Source organism: Thamnophis sirtalis, unplaced genomic scaffold, assembly GCF_051295495.1.
Source record: "Thamnophis sirtalis isolate CommonGarterSnake01/CBP01778 unplaced genomic scaffold, rThaSir2_p1.2 scaffold_8, whole genome shotgun sequence".
Lineage (NCBI taxonomy): Eukaryota > Metazoa > Chordata > Lepidosauria > Squamata > Natricidae > Thamnophis > Thamnophis sirtalis.
The window spans coordinates 81028237-81048326 of NW_028261388.1; the positions used below are offsets into that span (position 1 = coordinate 81028237).

Here is a 20090-nt window from a genome sequence, read left to right on the forward strand (position 1 = left end):
GAGAACACTACCCAGCTATTAACTTCTACTTGTCCAGCTACGAGTCAGACGTGGCTTTCACACTGCTAACTTAATAAACAAAGAAAAATAAGGTCTGGTTCATTGTATTTTTTAATTTATTTTGTACAGCAAACAATCCCATCCCAACTAGTTATCTCTCTTAGTGTTGGTTTGTTTTATTAGTTTCGTATGTTGCCCACTCCCGAAGGACTCCGGGTGGCTCACAATAAAACAGGGAAAGGGGAATAAATAAGACAATACAAACAATTAAAAAATGCACAACATTCACAATTGAAGCGGGGCTGGATATTTCAACAGTCCCCCAGCCTGTTGGAACAGCCAGGACTTGGTAGCTTTACGGAAGGCCGGGAGGGTAGTAAGGGTCCGGATCTCCACGGGGAGCTCGTTCCAGAGGGCTGGAGCAGCAACAGAGAAGGCTCTCCCCCGGGAAGTCGCCAGCTGACATTGGCTGGCAGATGGAACCCGGAGAAGGCCGGTTCCACCACAAATGCGCGAACGACAAAAGCGCGCCTGACTAAACCGCGGTGACAAAACCGCGGTGACAAAACCGCGGTGACAAAACCGTGCCGACGAATGAGCGCTGAAGCGCGCCGACAACAACCTAACCCTAAAAATATCCCTAAACCTAACCCTAACCCTAACCCTAACCCTTACGTTAACTTAAATCGCACTTCTGTTGGCGCGCTGTTGTCGGCGCGCTTTTGACATCGCGGTTTTAGCGCCGCGCTTTTGTCAGCGCGCTTTTGACGTTCGCGCTTTTGTCGGGTCACGGAGAAGGCCAAGCCTGTGCGATCGAATCGGTCTTTGGGAGGTAATTGGCAGGAGGCGGTCCAATGGCATAGTGCCATTGCTGAGATCATTAGATACTAGTACCACCAAAGAAAAACGAACAGCCCATGCTATTCTTTTTTTTCCAATTAAAAATTACTTCCTTCTTGCCTCGGCAACTTGATAACATTGTTCAGAATTTTGCAGATTAATAAGCAAATAAAGCAATTTCTTAACATGGAGGCTTTCTCTTTTCATGGGATGGTCAGTCTGATTTAAGGTTTATCCACCATGGCAGATAGTCAACACACAGTCACATCACCTAGTTGCAACCCTTAGGTAAGGAGTAGCCCAAACCCAAACCAGAGGTTGTTGTATTACATTATAATCTTTGTAAACAACTGGGTGCGCTTGGCAGATATAATTAGCAAGCGAGGTGAAGAAAGCTTGCAACAGAATTGGGAGATGAACAAACCCGGTACGAAATCCCCTTAGCGAGGGTTTTCTATGCGAAGTCAAGGAAATTAAATTGGGTGCTAGGAATCTGGTTCTACAGGTCTGTAATGGAAGAAGTCAGAAGCAGACTAAACAGGTTCCTTAGATGCCAAGGCAAATAAAGATCATGGAAGGAGATAAGGGGATTCTCAGTAAACACGGGGCCTGCAAGGAACCCTCTGGAAGGGAGGGGGGGGGAACAGAGAATAATGAAACCTAGAATTTGAGGAAGAGACACATTTAGGGAACTGCAGGGCTAGGATACCACTGGGCCCTGGCAGACTGGACACAACCAGATCCATAAAGAAAACCTCTATAAAGAAAAAGGAGAAAAAACAAAATTCAGCTTGGAAACAATGGCCAAAAAGACGAAAAACAAAAAGGAAATGGTTAGTATGAATTAAGAAGCAGAATTAAAGAGACAAAGGCAATGATAATCAGGGATTTAAAGCCAGAGGGATAAAAAAAATCCAATACTGGTAATTTAAGAGGAGATAAGAGAGACAACAGGGAAAGACTTCACGGAGAAAGGGGTAAGAGGGAGAAGGCTGACGGCTTCCCCCCCCCCAAAAAAAACTGCACTGTGCCCTGCTGGCATAACTTCCTTCACCTACAAAGGAGACAGTAGCTTAGAAGGGTACCTGGGCTGGCATACTAGCCCAACGGGGGACAAAATGAAGCTGGCAGCTTTCACCTATTAAGGTGCCCATAAATGATCAGAAGCGTAGCAAAGCGAAGACTGATTATTTAGGCGCGAAAGCAAATGATATATAGAATAACCCATTCCCCACCCCTTGGCATCCCAGTTACAGTCCAATCATAATTCTCCCAAGTGTCAGGTGCGAGACAACTTCGAAAGGCATCACCAAGATGGAATGTCGGTGCTGTTGGCCTTGGCGGGAAACCTCCACCGCATGCGCAGTAAAGACAGGCAGCAGAAACTCCAGAATCTTCCTCCAGCACAAGTATTAGTCCCTCCCAAATACCATGCCCCCCCTCCCCGTTTCAATGGCAGCCGAAGCAGCAGCAAAGCAGAGGCTGACACATTGTCTGTCAATTGAAGCAATATTGTGGTCCAGCAGAAGAAGAAGAGCAGAATGGATTCAGACAATTCAACAGAGTTTTAAGAGGGATCAAATCAACTAAGAGGTCAGTCTGACTGGCATGGCCAAGAAGGATGGAATAAAGCCCTACATGGTAGTGGGCCTGGGTACTTGAGAGACCGCCTACTGCCAATCACCTCCACCAGACCGATTCGATCGCATCGATTAGGCCTCCTCCTAATTCCATCTTCCAGCCAGTGCAAACTGGCAACTACCCGGAGGAGGGCCTTCTCGGTGGCTGCTCCGTCCCTTTGGAACGAACTCCCCGTGGAGATTCGGACCCTCACCACCCTCCAATCCTTCCGCGCTGCTGTAAAGATCTGGCTGTCCCGGCTGGCCTGGGGCTAAGATTATAGCCCCACTCGAATGGTGTGATTGTTGCGTTTTTTTCTCTTTTAATATGTTGTATTGTTTACTGTTTGTCGTTTACCCCCTCCCTTTTGAATTGTGAGCCGCCCTGAGTCCCTTCAGGGAAAAGGGCGGCATACAAATAAAGGCAAATACAAAATGGAAGAAAACAGATGATTTGAATATGCATATAGCAAGTCTTGGGCTTAAAAACACTCCAGTTACAGGATGAGCCATAGTTCCATTTCCATTTCTTGAATTTATAGGCCGCCCAATCCCGGAGGACTCTGGGCAGTTTACAGAAATAAGAAATACTAAGAAGGGATTAATAGCAGTTAGACTTATATACCACTTCATAGGGCTTTCAGCCCTCTCTAAGCCGTTTACAGAGTCAGCATATCGCCCCCACAATCTGGGTCCTCATTTTACCCACCTTGGAAGGATGGAAGGCTGAGTCAACCCTGAGCCAGTGAGATTTGAACCGCTGAACTAGCAGTCAGCTGAAGTGGCCTGCAGTACTGCACTCTACCCACTGCGCCACCTCGGCTCTTCCATTAAAACAATAAGACACAACAAATTAAAAGAAAGACAACATGCACCCAGTCTAAGTGGGGCTGGACCTCAATCAAGAGGTCAACAGCCCCAGGCCTGCCAGAAAAGCCAGGTTTTGATAGCTTTACGGAAGGCCATGAGAGTGGGTAGGGTCCGGATCTCTGGGGGTCGCTCATTCCATAGGGCCGGAGCGGCAACAGAGAAGGCCCTGCTCCGAGGCGTCGCCAGCCGGCATTGTCCAGCTGATGGCACCTGGAGAAGGCCCATCCTGTGCGATCTTATCGGTCTTAGTTAAGAATCGAGCCTACTGTAGCAAAATGTGATTTACATATACAATGGATTAAGACATTACAGGGTATTTATACAACAATACTGTTCCAGCTTACATACAAATTTGACTTAAAGATAGACCTTGGAAGCAAAACTCATTCTGAAACTGGAAAATACTGTACTGGGTGTTTGAAATGTTCTGCTCACCAGGCAGCTGCTCTTCCAGTTTCTGGCATGCATGCGTGCATGCTCTACCATATCGGCACTTGGTACCGAAAAGTTTCCCCAACTCTGCGCTAGGAACTAAGAACAAAATGCTCAATACTATTAAAAGGGAATAGACATGCATTCCGTATGCCAAGAAATAACATGGGTTTGTATGGTTTGAATATTATTATTTGTGAACTTGCCACAAGTTGAAATTGATTTGAATTATATAAATACACAGAATGACAAATTATGAATGCGTTATTGGATTCAAATTCCAAAATAGCTTGGCAAAGTTGACATAAAAAGCAAAAGTTCACAGACAAATATTTGGATTTTTTTGTGTGTGTTTTTGGCTAGAAAATCACCAGTAAGAAAGTGGCATTTCAGTGGCAAGTCTTCATGCTCCCTTTTCATTTGCCTAGCAAATGAAGGGACAAAGCCAGGGGATTTCACATAATTAGGTATTCACAAGTGCCATGGAAAGGAGAAATACCCATTTGTTATTAGTATTTATTCAGTGGATCCATACATTTTGACTGTACCTTGTTTAGTTCATTAAACTGAACTAACTTTGCCTTTTTTATTTATAAGATAAACTTTTCCCACTCAGCATTTGTTTTCCTGCATATAGAGTGGGTGAAGATCTGAGTAAAATGTGTACATGCAACTTTAAAAGTAATATAGCTAGGCTGTTGATATGGAAATAAAGGACAGAGATAGGTCAACACAAAAGGAAACCATAAGAGTCTGTGTTAAATATAACTGTTTCAGATGTCCGACTTAAACTAATGTGCCAAATGGATAGCTGTTCATGTAAAATATACAACTGACTATCAATTGGTAAATCAATTATTTTTTAAACTACTTTTCATTGAAACAAAAGAAATACATTCATATAAGATGTTTCTTATTTCATATTTTGCAAAATAAGCTGTAGTCCACAGGTCAAGTTTGCTGAAATTTTATGTTAGATATATTTTAAGGCCACTATATTTTCCATTTAGAAAAATGTTGTACTAGAATCAATACATTATTGGAGATTTTATATTCTTTACATTCTATTGCAGCAGAGGTGGGTTCCTACTAGTTCGCACCTATTCGGTAGAACCGGTTCGTCAAATCTACCGAACCGGTTAGAAGAGGTTCCACCAGTGGACCCGGAAAGCAGGCCACACCTACAGAAGAGGTTCCAAACTTTTTTGAAACCCACCACTGGTCCTTGGATATGATTATTCTACACTGTCATGCTCATATTTATAAAACTCAGTGCCTCTGTGAAAGGTAAGGATGACTACTGCGTTTGTGGTGCAATCAGGACATTGCGTGTGTTGAAGTTGTTTTAACGCAAACCAAAGATTTTAGATTTTTTTTAGATTTTATTTAGCATTTATAGGCCGCCCTTTTCCCTGAGGGGACTCAGGGCGGCTTACAATAATAAGGGAAGGGGAGTGAAGACAAATATAGAAAAAAAAATGTGAAATAACTAAAAAATACTAAAACACAACATTCACTCAGCATTCGGGAGGGGCAGAAGAGTTTATCCCCAGGCCTGACGGGCTAGCCAGATCTTGAGGGCTGTACGGAAGGCCTGGACTGTGGTCAGGGTACGAATCTCCACGGGGAGATTGTTCCATAGCGTCGGAGCAGCAACTGAGAAGGCTCTCCTCCGGGTAGTCGCCAGTCGGCACTGGCTGGCGGATGGAATACGGAGGAGGCCCGCTCTATGCGATCTGATGGGACGCAGGGAGGTTATTGGCAGAAGGCGGTCTCTCAGATAGTCAGATCCACTACCATGGAGCGCTTTATGGGTGGTAAGTAAGACCTTGAATTGCACCCGGAGATCTACAGGCAGCCAGCGCAGCTCGCGGAGGATAGGTGTTATGCGGGCGAACCGAGGTGCGCCCACAATCACTCGCGCGGCCGCGTTCTGTACTAGCTGAAGTCTCCGGGTGCTCTTCAAGGGCAGCCCCATGTAGAGCACGTTGCAGTATTCCAGCTTAGAGATCACAAGGGCTCGAGTGACTGTCGTGAGAGCCTCCCGATTCAGGTAGGGCCGCAACTGGCGCACCAGGCGAACCTGGGCAAATGCCCCCCTGGTCACAGCCGCCTTTTAAAAAACAAGTTTACATCGTATTCTTATGCATGCCAGTGCTGTGTGTGAGGTAATTTTAGGTGGTTCTGACAAGTGTCGTCGGCATCTTCATATCCGGCCACATGGGCGGCAAGCCACTCCCATCCGGTCTCATGGGCGGCAAGCCACTCCTACAATTGAGGCCACACCCACAGAGTAGGTTCGAACAATTTTTGAAACCCACCACTGTATTGCAGGTATGTCCAACCTGCAGCCCATGGTGGCATGTTACTCTGGACAGCCACTAATTGGCCCCACAAGATCATACACTTTTAATATTATTATATGATTTCATATTATAAAACTATATTATATATTTTATGTAGCCCAAGACAATTCCTTTTCACTCAATGTGGCCCAGGGCAAGCCAAATGATTGGCCAACTATGCTCTATGTATTATTAATTTCAATAATCTCTTTACAACAATTTGATTTAAGTAAAAAACATATTTTGCTAGGGCACAAGATTGTGTCTTTTCATCCCCTCTGTTTTTTTTGGTTTTATTTATATGCCTCTCCTGAAGTACACTAAACTCCGAAACAAAATTGATGCAATATTTTTTTCCTTCCTGTTAATTAAGAATTAATGGAGGTAACTTGACCCCCGATGGAGTACTCCTTTTATATCAGAAATTGATAATGCTTTAAAAATGCTGCATCAGACAAACAAGAAAGTAAATAGTAAGTTATTTTTATTATATTAATATTAAATTTTATATTAATAATATTGCTAAATAGATCGATGTAAATTGATTTCATTATCTGTAGCAATAATGCCATATAATTATATCTATATTTAGAGAGGACTGTTATTACTGCTATGAGAAGACGCCAACAAGAGCCTCAGCTTGTATATACAATTGGAAGGAGGTTCTTACAATTTATCTTGTTTACCATTTCCAAATTCAGGGAATCTCCACTTTATTGAAATGACAGCTAGTTAGGCAACTAACTAATTTAGGAGTTTAGTACTTAACAGTAATGAGTAAAATAAAAATCACAAAATAAGAATAGATCCACATTTAGCTATATACTGAAGATAGTAAGAAAATAAAACCCGAAGATAATTATGTAAGGATAACTTATTTAGCTATCATTTTTATTTATTTATTTTTAAAAAAATGCTCCTCAAACAAAAAATAAACATCAAAAGGAAGTAGGGATTTATTCATTTGCTACAGTGTTGAAACTAGACAATCGCATTAAATGTTACTCTGTTTAAAATAGTTTTCATCAGTCAAAAAATGCTAACGGCAAATAATTTCCTGCTTGGTAAGTTGGCAGGTAGTGATTTATAACAGAAATATTTATAAAATCTTGAAACTGATGAGGTTCGTGTGAATATTTTTGTATTATTTGCTGTCGAACTCTTTATGATTCCTCTATTTAATTTTTTTTTAAAAAAAGGAAGAAAGAATGACCATCGGGGGGGAAATTGGATGTGCAAAATCCTTGAAACATCTGTTTCATGCATGTCAAATGTGAAACAAAACCTGGCTGTTTCAACTGGCGTCATTGCAAGTATTTCAACTGCTCAGAGCATGGTGATTGGGCTGTTTTGGGGGGGGGGAGGTTGTGGCTGGTTCTTTTTTTCAAACTCCCCCCCCCCTTTCCAACCCTATGAAGCATCAGGGACAATCATGTCTGTCACTACTATTACGTTTATGTGGAATGAGTGATGTGGGACTGGATTATCTGGAAGCAGCAGCATAGCGTGACAATGGGTTCCTAATATCTGCACTCCGGCAAAGCCTGCTTGGTAAGTTATAGCTTTATTCCTTTTAAAGACTGCCATGAGATAAAATGGATTTTATTGTGATGCACTCTGGCAAGCCGGCAATGAAATGCTACAATGTGGTGGTATGCTTGTGTGCATATGTACCCCGTGCATGTTCTTGTGACCTGTGGAGGCTGAGTTTCAGGGTACACTTTAAAAACCACAAACTTTCTATATTAGACAGGGCTGGTTTGCTGATTTTGATTTTGCTAAGTAAAAGGAATATTAGGATTTAGTTTCGAGTTCGAGTTTCGAGTTTAAGAACATTTATATGCCGTCCAATCCCGTAGGACTCCGGGCGGCTTACAATACAGAAATAAAATCAAAAAAATAAAATACAAGGAAAAAGAAAAGATAGATTTAAAAAACAACACACCATACGCTCCGTTCTAAATGGGGCTGGACCGTATTTTAGGGTCAACAGCCCCAGGCCTGCCGGAACAGCCAGGTTTTAGTGGCTTCCCGGAAGGCCGAGAGAGTGGGAAGGGTCCGGATAAGTCCTTTTATTTAGACCAAAGAGAGACTTTTAAAAATTAAAAATAAAAAAAACATTTAAAAAGTTTCATAACAATGGGAAAAATGCAAATGAAATTTGCTACAGGCCGTTTGGTTTTATTACTAAATAAATCTGATAAATTAGTTTATCAGGTTGGGCCTTTTTATTTTCAGAATGGGAGATATAGCAAATGACTGTTATATGATGGGTTGTATGTTTAAAATTGTATTTGTATTTGTATGTTTTACTCTTAAAAAATGTATAACTAATAAAGATTACTTATTAAAAAAATAAAATTAAAAAAACCAATAGTTGTTTTCTCTTTGTAATCTGTTGGCTGGATGCCTCAAATGGCACCATCAATACTTTTGCTCTCTCTATGGAAGTAGTAGAAGGTTCTGATAATTTGTTTAGATTTGTATTTGGGGTTTCCCCCCCCCCCCAGTAAACAAGACAGAGTTGTGTTATTAGAGGTTCCTGGAGGAATTATGTTAATGTTTTTAACAATGTTTTACAAATAATCCTTTAGATCAATTTTTGCTATTCAGGCCATTAAGTATTCATTATGGATTACCATCCCACCTTCTCTAGTGATCTGGAGGTGAAAAATCAGGGACCAAAAACTTACAATAGTATTATATATTATAATACTGGCAATAATAGTCTCTATTATTTTAGCTTTTCTTTTATGTTTGGTCCTCTTTTTTATTCTTAAATAGTTCATTAATTATTAGATTCTATCACGGCCTTTGAGGGAAGTGAAACAGGTCATGTAGTCAGCCAGAAGTTTAGAATGGATTTGGCATTTTTATTCACCTGTCAAATACATTTAATTAGACCTGCCCCGTGAAACACTTTTTAAAAAATTGAGATTTATGCTGGTGGGTCAGCATCAGTATAAGCAGACAGTATCATATTGTTCTTTAAAGAAAAGCTAAGTAAGTCTATCGACCCGAGGAAAGGAATTTGTTTTTGAAATAATATCTATCTATCATCTCTCTCTCTCTCTCTCTCTCTCTCTCTCTCTCTATCTATCTATCTATCTATCTATCATCTATCTATCTATCAATCATCTATCTATCTATCTAATCTACATCTATCTATCTATCTATCCATCCATCCATCCATTTATTTATCTAATCTATCTATCTATATCTGTCTGTCTGTCTGTCTGTCTATCTATCTATCTATCTCTCTCTCTCTCTCTGTCTGTATCTATCTATCTATCTATCTATCTATCTATCTATCTATCTATCTATCTATCTATCATCTATATCTATCTATCTATCTATCTATCTATCTATCTATCTATCTATCTATCTATCTATCTATCTATCTATCTATCTATCTATCTATATCTGTCTGTCTGTCTGTCTATCTATCTATCTCTCTCTCTCTCTCTGTCTATATCTATCTATCTATCTCTATCTCTCTATCTCTCTATCTCTCTATCTATCTCTATCTATCTATCTAATCTATCTCTGTCTGTCTGTCTGTCTATCTATCTATCTATCTATCTATCTATCTATCTATCTATCTATCTAATCTATCTATATCTGTCTGTCTTTCTGTCTATATCTATCTATCTATCTATCTATCTATCTATCTATCTATCTATCTATCTCTATCTATCTATCTATCTATCTATCTATCTATCTATCTATCTATCTATCTAATCTATCTATCTATATCTGTCTGTCTGTCTGTCTGTCTATCTATCTATCTATCTATCTATCTATCTATCTATCTATCTATCTAATCTATCTATATCTGTCTGTCTTTCTGTCTATATCTATCATCTATCTATCTATCTATCTATCTATCTATCATCATCATCATTATCTATCTATCTATCTATCTATCTATCTATCTATCTATCTATCTATCTCTGTCTGTCTTTCTGTCTATATCTATCTATCTATCATCATCATCATCATCTATCTATCTATCTAATCTAATCTATCTATATCTGTCTGTCTTTCTGTCTATATCTATCTATCTATCTATCTATCTATCTATCTATCTATCTATCTATCTATCTATCTATCTATCTATCTTATCTATCTATCTATCATCATCATTATCTATCTATCTATCTATCTATCTATCTATCTATCTATCTATCTATCTATCTAATCTATCTATATCTGTCTGTCTTTCTGTCTATATCTATCTATCTATCTATCTATCTATCTATCTATCTATCTATCATCATCTATCTATCTATCTATCTATCTATCTATCTATCTATCTATCTATCTATCTAATCTATCTATATCTGTCTGTCTTTCTGTCTATATCTATCTATCTATCTATCTATCTATCTATCTATCTATCTATCTATCATCATCATCATCTATCTATCTATCTATCTATCTATCATCTATCTATCTATCTATCATCATCATCTATCTAATCTATCTATATCTGTCTGTCTTTCTGTCTATATCTGTCTGTCTTTCTGTCTATATCTATCTATCTATCTATCTATCTATCTATCTATCTATCTATCTATCTATCTATCATCTATCTATCTATCTATCTATCTATCTATCTATCTATCTATCTATCTATCTAATCTATCTATATCTGTCTATCTCTCTCTCTCTAATCTATCTATCTATCTATCTATCTATCTATCTATCTATCTATCTATCTATCTATCTATCTAATCTATCTATATCTGTCTGTCTGTCTGTCTGTCTATCTCTGTCTGTCTGTCTATCATCCATCCATCCATCCATCCATCCATCCATCCATCCATCCACCCACCCACCCACCCACCCACCCACCCACCCACCTACCTACCTATCCCATGTCTGTCTGTCTCTATATCTTATAGGAAAATGACATGAATAGTCCTTGCAAAAAGAAACATACATATAAGCATTAGGATTCATTTGATTTTCTCCCCAAAAGCCACACCCACAGATTGAGAGAGAAAATGCTGTTTTTTTTTGGGGGGGGGGGTGTGCATGTAATTCTTCCTTACAATAATAGAGCAAAGCATTTTTAAGTCTGGTGCCCTTCAGAACTTTTGGCAGTTGCCATTCACTCCAGTCACTATGAATTAACTACTTAAATCCTTCACCATCAATGACCAGCATACCCACTGAGAACAATCTCCATTAATTTAATAATCCCTATAGTTCCACTATGTGATTTAACAGATATGAAGGGCTCCAAATTGGGGAATGCCAGTTGTGGTCATCATTGATGTACTATTTTCAAATATTGAAGACACATCCATAATTCCATTAGGCTATCAACCCCTTCCCTCACAAAACTGCGCTGTTAAATTTCTCTCAGCTGATATTAAAACTGTTAATAGCACAAGGCAGAGATCTAACAACTTAGATCTTTATTGAGCACATTTATTGCAAAAACTAATGAAGCCGTAAAGAGAGAAGTCAAGTGATGGTTTAATGCAGTGTTTCTCAACCTTGGCAACTTGAAGATGTCTGGACTTCAACTCCCAGAATTCCCCAGCCAGCATTCGCTGGCTGGGGAATTCTGGGAGTTGAAGTCCAGACATCTTCAAGTTGCCAAGGTTGAGAAACACTGGTTTAATGTATCAGTGTGAGCCCAATTTATAAGGCTATCAAAGCATAAATTATTGTGTCTCTTTCTTCCGACCACATCTTGATCTTGCAACAGCTAAAGTTTCCATCTCTCCCTTATTAGGGTAACAAACTAGAATGGGTTTAGGCTGCTTTTATCCTTGCCAGGAATCAGCTGTAAAATATATCACTTTCTAAAAAAGTATTAATCCTTGCGTATAAAAATAGGAAGTTGTATTTAGATATCCTAATTACTTAGGATATCTAAACATCTTTGCTACTTCAAAAACACCCTGTTTTCCGCCAACTTTCTACTTAATGTAAACATGAAATAGAAAAACAAAAAAAACAGAAACAACAGAATATCCTGTTAGAATATTTTGCTGGATATAACGGAACAATTCATTGAATTGGAAAAAAAACCCACTTTAAAGCGAACCTCTAATTTCTTTAACACTGTTAAAGCACATTTTCATCTGCCACAGGCCAAATACAAGTATGAGTCAATTATGAGACTTTTAAATCCACAGAATATTCAAAATAAGGTACTGTCCAACACTTGTTTTGTTTCAAGCTTTTAACAAAACCAGTATGTACTTTGAGAAAGCCCCCCCCCCCCAAAATGTGGTTGTTTTGGTCTTGCACAAAATAAAGACAATGGTTGTTCTACGTTCATAACATCTTACTGTACAAATGTTTAAACTTAACTTTTGCTTTTTCACTTGGCAGATTCACTAGTGGAAATGCTGTCTTGAATCAGGAATTGGGTAATTTCTTCGTTGACTTTATTTCTATCCTAGTTGCCTTTTGTTCTATATCACGGGTGTCAAACTCAACGCCCGTGGGCTGGATCCGGCCCCTGGAGGGCTTAAATCTGGCATGTGGTGCCTCTAGCAGCCAAAATGGGGCATGGGGGGTATACGCCCCCACTGCACCCCATTTTTGGCCTGGATGGCCTCCTGCAACACTCGGCCCAGCAAAATGGGGTGCGGGAGAGCCGCGTGTCCGTGCCCCGTTTTGTCTGGTAGGGTGCTGCAGGAGGCGTCCGTCCCATATCCTCTTCCTCTCCTGGCTGGCCCATGGAGGAGAACTATAATGCTGATCTGGCCCTCGAAGAAATCCAGTTTGACACCCCTTCTCTTAATAATCTTCTCTTATTTATTTTTTTTCATAAGTAACTGGCCTAAAATTACACAGCAAGCTTTTGTTGCTTAGGGGTTTGCTTGAATCTGTATGCACCTGGTAAATTGAGCAAATGGAGTTTTGCAACTCAGCGGAGGACCCATTTTAAATAATATACCACAAGATTTATTCCATTATATTGGATATTCTAGAGCAGTGTTTCTCAACCTTGGCAACTTGAAGATGTCCGGACTTCAACTCCCAGAATTCCTCAGCCAGCAAATGCTGGCTGGGGAATTCTGGGAATTGAAGTCCGGACATCTTCAAGTTGCCAAGGTTGAGAAACACTATTCTAGAGCATTTACCTCTTTATCTAATAAGGTGAGTATTGTAATGTTGTAGTCTTTCCAGTTAGATCTATGTATCATGTTGGGAAAATAATGGAATGGAATGTACTCTGTGGCATTATATAGAGTATCCCCATGCATCTCTTAACTTGTTTTTCCTAAGTTATTCAGTATATGAAATTGCTGGTGAAGATCATCTAGAATTTTGGAAAAAAGTGCCATCAATGTTGATTTCTTACTTAATTTGAAGGAATCTATCGATATTTGTTCTGAGGGAAACTTCTTCCAGAAAGGATTGTACTCCTTGAAAAAGCGGTACTGTAGCCTTATTAATTATTAATTAATTAATATTCTTGAAACTTCTGTATAGGCCAGAGGTGGGTTCCTACCAGTTCGCACCTATTCGGTAGAAACGGTTCATCAAATCTACCGAACCGGTTAGAAGGGGTTCCACCGGTGGACCCAGAAAGCAGGCCACACCTACAGAAGAGCTTCCAAAAAATTTTGAAACCCCCCACTGGTCCTTGGATATGATTATTCTACACTATCATGCTCATATTTATAAAACTCAGGGCCTCTGTGAAAGGTAAGGATGACTACTGCGTTTGTGGTGCAATCAGAACATTGCGTGTGTTGAAGTTGTTTTAACGCAAACCAAAGATGCCTTTTAAAAAACAAGTTTACATCCTATTCTTATGCATGCCAGTGCTGTGCGTGAGGTAATTTAAGGTGGTTCTGACAAGTGTTGTCGGCATCTTCATATCCGTTCACATGGGCGGCAAGCCACTCCCATTCAGTCACATGGGTGGCAAGCCACTCCCACAAAGGAGGCCACACCCACAGAGTAGGTTCGAACAATTTTTCTTACATTACATATGAGAGAAGAGAAGAATAGGGATATGGAGAGAAATTCTTTTTCTCTTAACATTTAAAAAATGTTTGCTTTAATACCCCCCTCCCCAATTATATGGAACAATTAAAGAAAACTATTGTTTTTGTTTCAGAGAACTTCCCTAAAAGTGTTTCCAAAGTATAATAATGAAACAAACTATTTTCCTTCCCTTCAAGAACATTGTATGTAAGCACTAAGAACTGATTTAATATGATATAAATACTTAAAAAGAAAATGAGTTATATTTGGCAACAGAAATACGTAGCTATTGTAATATGCCAGAAGACAAGTTTGGGTGACATTTGGTATATTATAACATGGCACGACAAAACCGCGCTCGACTAAAGCGCGCCCGATTAAACCGCGTCGCTGACGTCATCAACAGGGCGACAACAGCGAGCGCGGAGAAAGAAGGGCACTTTAAATAGCGCTTTGAAAGCAAGCCGATTCACGTTAAGGTAAGGGTTAGGTTTATGGTTATGTTTAGGGTTATGTTTAGGGTTAGGTTAAGGGTTAGGATTAGGTTTAGCGTTAGGTTAAGGGTTAGGTTTAGGGTTAGGTTTAGGATTAGGTTTAGGGGTTAATTTTAGGTTTAGCATTTACAGCGTGCTTTTTTCTCCGCGCTGTTGTCGCACTGTGATGACGTCAGCTATGCGGTTTCGTCGAGCGCCCTTTAGTCGAACGCGGTTTTGTGGTGGAACCAATTATAAAATGAAATGACTGATCGCATGCAATGGTAATTATAAAAGCCACCCATTGTTTTCTACACAAGAGAAGTTGTCTGTTGTAAATTCTATCGTGCCCAATAGGTCTTTCAGAAATAATGGCCAATGACTTAAACATGGACAGAGTTGCTATATCATGAAGGGCATTGAAGGACGTACAGAATGTGCCAGAAATATTTCACTATTTAAACAGTCCCTGATTTCTGGTGTATAAACAAACCGTGTCTCTTGTTTACTTGAGGAACCCACTTCACAGAAAATATGTCGCAAGAGTTTATTTCCAACGCATAATACAAGACTGCATGAGGTTAGGCTTTAAGCGGAAAAGTTGCAAAAGAAAATAAACATGTTTTTTTTTTTGGGCTGAAGCATTCACATGCTGTGATAAACTTGTGCCAGGACATTCCTGCCAAAGTTAGCAACTAATCAGGGGTTCGGATGGAAAACACACCCTCTTAAGTATCATTATAAACCCGGATGCTGTGACTTCTGTAAAGAGAGTGTTTGGTAACACTCGCTTGTGTTTTATAAATAATTGTGTTTAGCAAGCCAGGCTACAAGTAAAAGGTCAGGAGGCTAATGCTTTATTCTTCAGCAATAACTATGCTCACAAAACCCTTTCTGACCTTCAATCCTCCACACTTCTCTTACTGGATGACAATTTGAAAGTATTCATAAAATTAATTTTTTACCTGTATGAGGTTGAGGTTTATTGGATTTATATGCCGCCCTTCTCCCAAGGACTCAGGGCGGCGTACAACATTAAAAGAAACACATACTACAAAAGTTAAAAAGAAATTAAATAGGATATCCCCAAACCCAATTAAAATTAATAATGACACATTTTTTTTTAAAAGAATTAAAATTAAAATTAACAGTAATCAATACTTTGATTTGTTTTGTTCAGGCCAGGCCGGCTTGCTGGAAAAGCCAACTTTTTAGGGCGCGTCGGAAGGACCGGAGGTCGGGAATTATACGAAGCTCCGGGGGGGCAGCTCATTCCAGAGGGAAGGCGCTCCCACAGAGAAGGCTCTCCCCCTGGGGGTGGCTAGCCAACACTGTCTGGCCGACGGCACCCTGAGGAGGCCAACTCTGTGGGATCGCACTGGACGATGGGAGGCTACCGGTATGCAAAATGAACGAAGACAGCTCATATGTTTCTACCTTCAAATCAGTGTTGACACCGAACAATTGCGTGCCTAGTCACTGTAGGATTTGGAAATGATTTGCCATTGTCTTCTTTCAAGAGCTAAGAGAGAGTGACTGGCTTAAGGTCAATCAACTAGCTTTGGGCCTAAGGTGGGACTAGAACTCACCTTATCCCGGTTTCTAGCCTGGTGACTTAACTGCTACATCAAACTGTCTCTCAAAACTCATTGTTTTCTTATGAGTCCCGTCCCCCCTCCACCCTGGCATGGTTTAAAACTATTTATTCTTTTAGAATATAAATAGAAGTGAAGAATTACAAGTTATAATATAAAAATCAAAGTTTGAAAGGTATGAAGAAGTAAAGGATCTAACACTTAAACCATTATCTTCTTACAATCTTGAAATTATTTATAATCCAGTTTTTAATGGAAAATCCAATAGAATAAGAGTTAACAAGAATTGTAGATTGAAAAAAAATGTGTTGTATATGTGTTCATTATGTCTGTCTGCCTGTCTTATCATGTATCTATCTGCTTCTCAATAAGCTTGAGGGAATGCCATATATATAATTACATAAAATCTTATATATTGTTTCATTGTACATACAGAGCACATTATATTCGATACACTTTACTGCCCTCTTCAGGATCTTCACACCAATTACCAAGAATGTAATTTATTCTTTGGAATAGACAAAAAAGTAATAATATTTCAGTAAGCATTCCTGCAAATTGCCATGCTTCCAATTAAAAGAGCATTATGATTTTTTGATGTCTAAAAGTATGGATAGATGGCATTTAGATCCTAAAAAGCTGGCTTCTATGTATCCGAATGTACAGCCTAAATGTTGGAGGTGTGGTTCTCTCGATGCTACATATTTTCATATATGGTGGACTTGCCAAAAGGTTAAGGCATTTTGGATAAAAATATGGTGGATTATGCAAAATATCTTTAAAAGAAGGATAAAGTTTATTCCTCAGTTATTCTTACTAGGTATATGTACTGACTTTACAGTGGTAGAGACTAATTTGATTCTGCATCTAATAATGGCAGCAAGACTGTTGGTGGCGCAATACTGGAAGAAGGAAGACTTGCCTACAATTCAAGAATGGACATTGAAAGTTACAAACTTAGCCGAGATGGCTAAAATATCGGCATATCTTAAAGATCACTCAAATGAGAGATATAAACGAGACTGGAAAAAATGGACTGACTATATACAAAATAAATACGGGACCAAGAAATTCCAGTTAGCCTATGCTTAAGATCAGAAATTATCTAAATTGTTTAAAGTTAGCTCAGCAAGGAGAAGCTAAGATCAATGTAGAGATGTCATTAATTTCTTTATTTCTTTTTTCTCAATAGATTTTAGACTGTCTTTGTTAAAAATCCATACCGTGTACGGGTTCTGGGAAGTCGGGGGGGGGGGAAGGAGGAGGAGGGGGGTTGGGGGGGAGGGTGGAGGGAGGGAGGGGTATGCATTAGGCTAGACAAGAATTTGGTGGTAAACTAGAACTATTTTGACACACACAAAAAATTGTACTCCGATGTCTTACTGATTGAGGAATGATGAAATGTTTGTTTTAAAAGAAAATAAAATTTTTGAATCGCCAAAGTATGGATATGGCATGGGAATCTTCCTGCCTACTTTCCCCAATATTTATTGAAGAAACTTTGAAGAAGAGCAGCAACAGAATTTGTCCCCATAAAGTCATATTTTATGCTGAGAATTGTAAGCAACTTCAGGAAAAAAGTGCTAAAACATTTTTAATGTTTCCTGATGAATACTGGGAAGTTGGGAATGAAAAGGGATCACACGGTTTATCTTTTGTCCATGATTACTGTGTCTGAGTCTTCACAAAGGAAGGCTTCATCACCTTCCTGTAATTTTTATTTGTGTGTTGGTGTATACATACATACATACATACAGTATATATGTCGTTTATAACATCTGTAAAATACATGTTACATGTGTCACCAATTCTGACAGCTCTTAGTAGAGTTTTGCTGATTAGGACTGGATGATAAATATTTACAATTTTGATTATTGACAAGGGACGAGATTTGGGAAGAAGAGATTTTTTTTTTACTGAAATACTAAAGATGATGAAATGTTTTATACTTGTCTGGAAGGAGGGGGCAGTCATCTTATGCATATACCTTTTTTTCTTTTCTTTTTCTTTTATCTCTCTCTGCACTTTTATTTTTCAATTTGTTTGCATTACTCTTTCATGTTTGAATTTGTAAACTTCAATAAACTTATTTTAAATAAACGAATAAATTCAATTCAATTCAATCACTATAAACATACATACAAAATACATTGTAGTATTTTCTAAATACTTTTGGGGAAAAAGTTTATTACATCCTTTAGATGTATGGGAGCTGCCTACTTCCAGGAGTTTCTGCCTATCCAATAAGAATCATTAAGGAAGACACTCCTTGAATCCTACTCTTGAATGATTGCCACAGGGGTGGGTTTCTCGCCCCGTTCCAACCGGTTCGGTTGGAACGGGGCCGGCGGCGTCCTCGCGCACGCGTGCGGCACCCGCATGCGTACTAGCGGCTGTGTGATGCTCCAGCTGCTCCTGGAGGATCGCACAGGCGCTGTATGTGTCCTGTGCATGCGTGGAAGCGCAGAACCCGTCAAAACTGGGTAAGGAGCGGGTGCGCGGGTGGGCCCTTCGCCATTCCCGGAAGTTACTTACTTCCAGGTTCGCCGACCAACCGGTTTGCAGGGACCGCCGCGAACCGGTTGAAACCCACCCCTGGATTGCCATTATAGAGCCAAGGTGGCGCAGTGGTTAAATGCAGCACTGCAGGCTACTGCTAGATCAGCAGGTCAGCGGTTCAAATCTCACCGGCTCAGGGTTGACTCAGCCTTCCATCCTTCCGAGGTGGGTAAAATGAGGACCCAGATTGTTGGGGGCAATATGCTGACTCTCTGTAAACCGCTTAGAGAGGCCTGAAAGGCCTATGAAGCGGTATATAAGTCTACTGCTATTGCTATTGCTATTATTAACATGGCACTTCAAGGATATTTCCCTTCTGCAGGTGTCCATCTTTGGAATAATGTCCTAGGTCAACATGAGCCCAACTGTAATGGGAAGAAGGAACGAACTTGAGAAACAGCAGGAAGAGTCACAACCGAGGCAACAGCGTTAAAAGAAATTTGAGTCCAAGTCAGAAACGTAATTTTCGCATTGCTATCTATTTTCCAGCGGGCACATCATTCTATTCATTCAAAAGCCAGTTTGTTATAACAATGATAGGTGTTAATTTAGGCATACAGAGAACATATTTCCATCAAATAGCCTTTCAGCTATGAATCATCCTAGACAACTTGGGCAATGCAATTTCTCTTGGCCTGACGTATCCCAAGCGATTCTATTACGAACGATTAAAACTGTGAATACAGATGCCAAGCTCTTTCAGGGGAAGAGTAGAACGATTCGGCAATCTTGTTTCTTTTGCCAATGAGAGGTAAAAGTAAAGGGTGATATAGAGGTGGTAGTTTTTGTCCCCCATCTAGATGTGTCTTATTATTATAGCGTTTGTGCTGACGTCGCATCTCAGATGGAGTACAGATTTTTAAGTGCACTACAGCCATACGCCAAATAGTCATTTGCTAAAGGAATGTGGCAAGAGAAAAATTCACCGAGTGTTTTACCCAGACTAACCTTCATTGCAGCAGCTGCTCTTTAGCATTTTAGTTAGAACTTCTTAAAAGAAGGAAATCCGAAATTGTGAACAGACATTGTTCTGAATCACAGGAAAATATAAACAGTAGTATTGAATTTACAGCATATGCTACCTGAGTCCTAGAGACTCTGGATGATTTGCAAACGAAGACGTTTAAAAACAAGGAACATTGGCAGAAATGATTAAACTGGATGGAGCAAAGAAGAAAAGGTTTCAATCACCCTTGCCCAAGGTCAGGTCTTCAGGGCCTTTTGAAACCCAGAATCGTGGGTGTTCTGACCCCCCTCGTCCCACACCAACACACTCCGAGCCAAAGATAAGTTACGGCATTTAATTAACAGACAGACAGATCCTTGGCAGCAAACCGGCACAGATAAGCCCTGGCAGCAATCCAGCCTGCCAAGCTCACAATAATGTTCTCC

At 39.7% G+C, this 20090-nt stretch overlaps 1 protein-coding gene across 1 annotated transcript in view; it reads right to left on the reverse strand.

Annotated features, from left to right (window-relative positions):
- The window catches only part of RETREG1 (reticulophagy regulator 1), a 58048-nt gene that overhangs the window by 26463 nt on the left and 11495 nt on the right, over positions 1 to 20090 (reverse strand). The gene's annotated exons all lie outside the window — the stretch shown is intronic.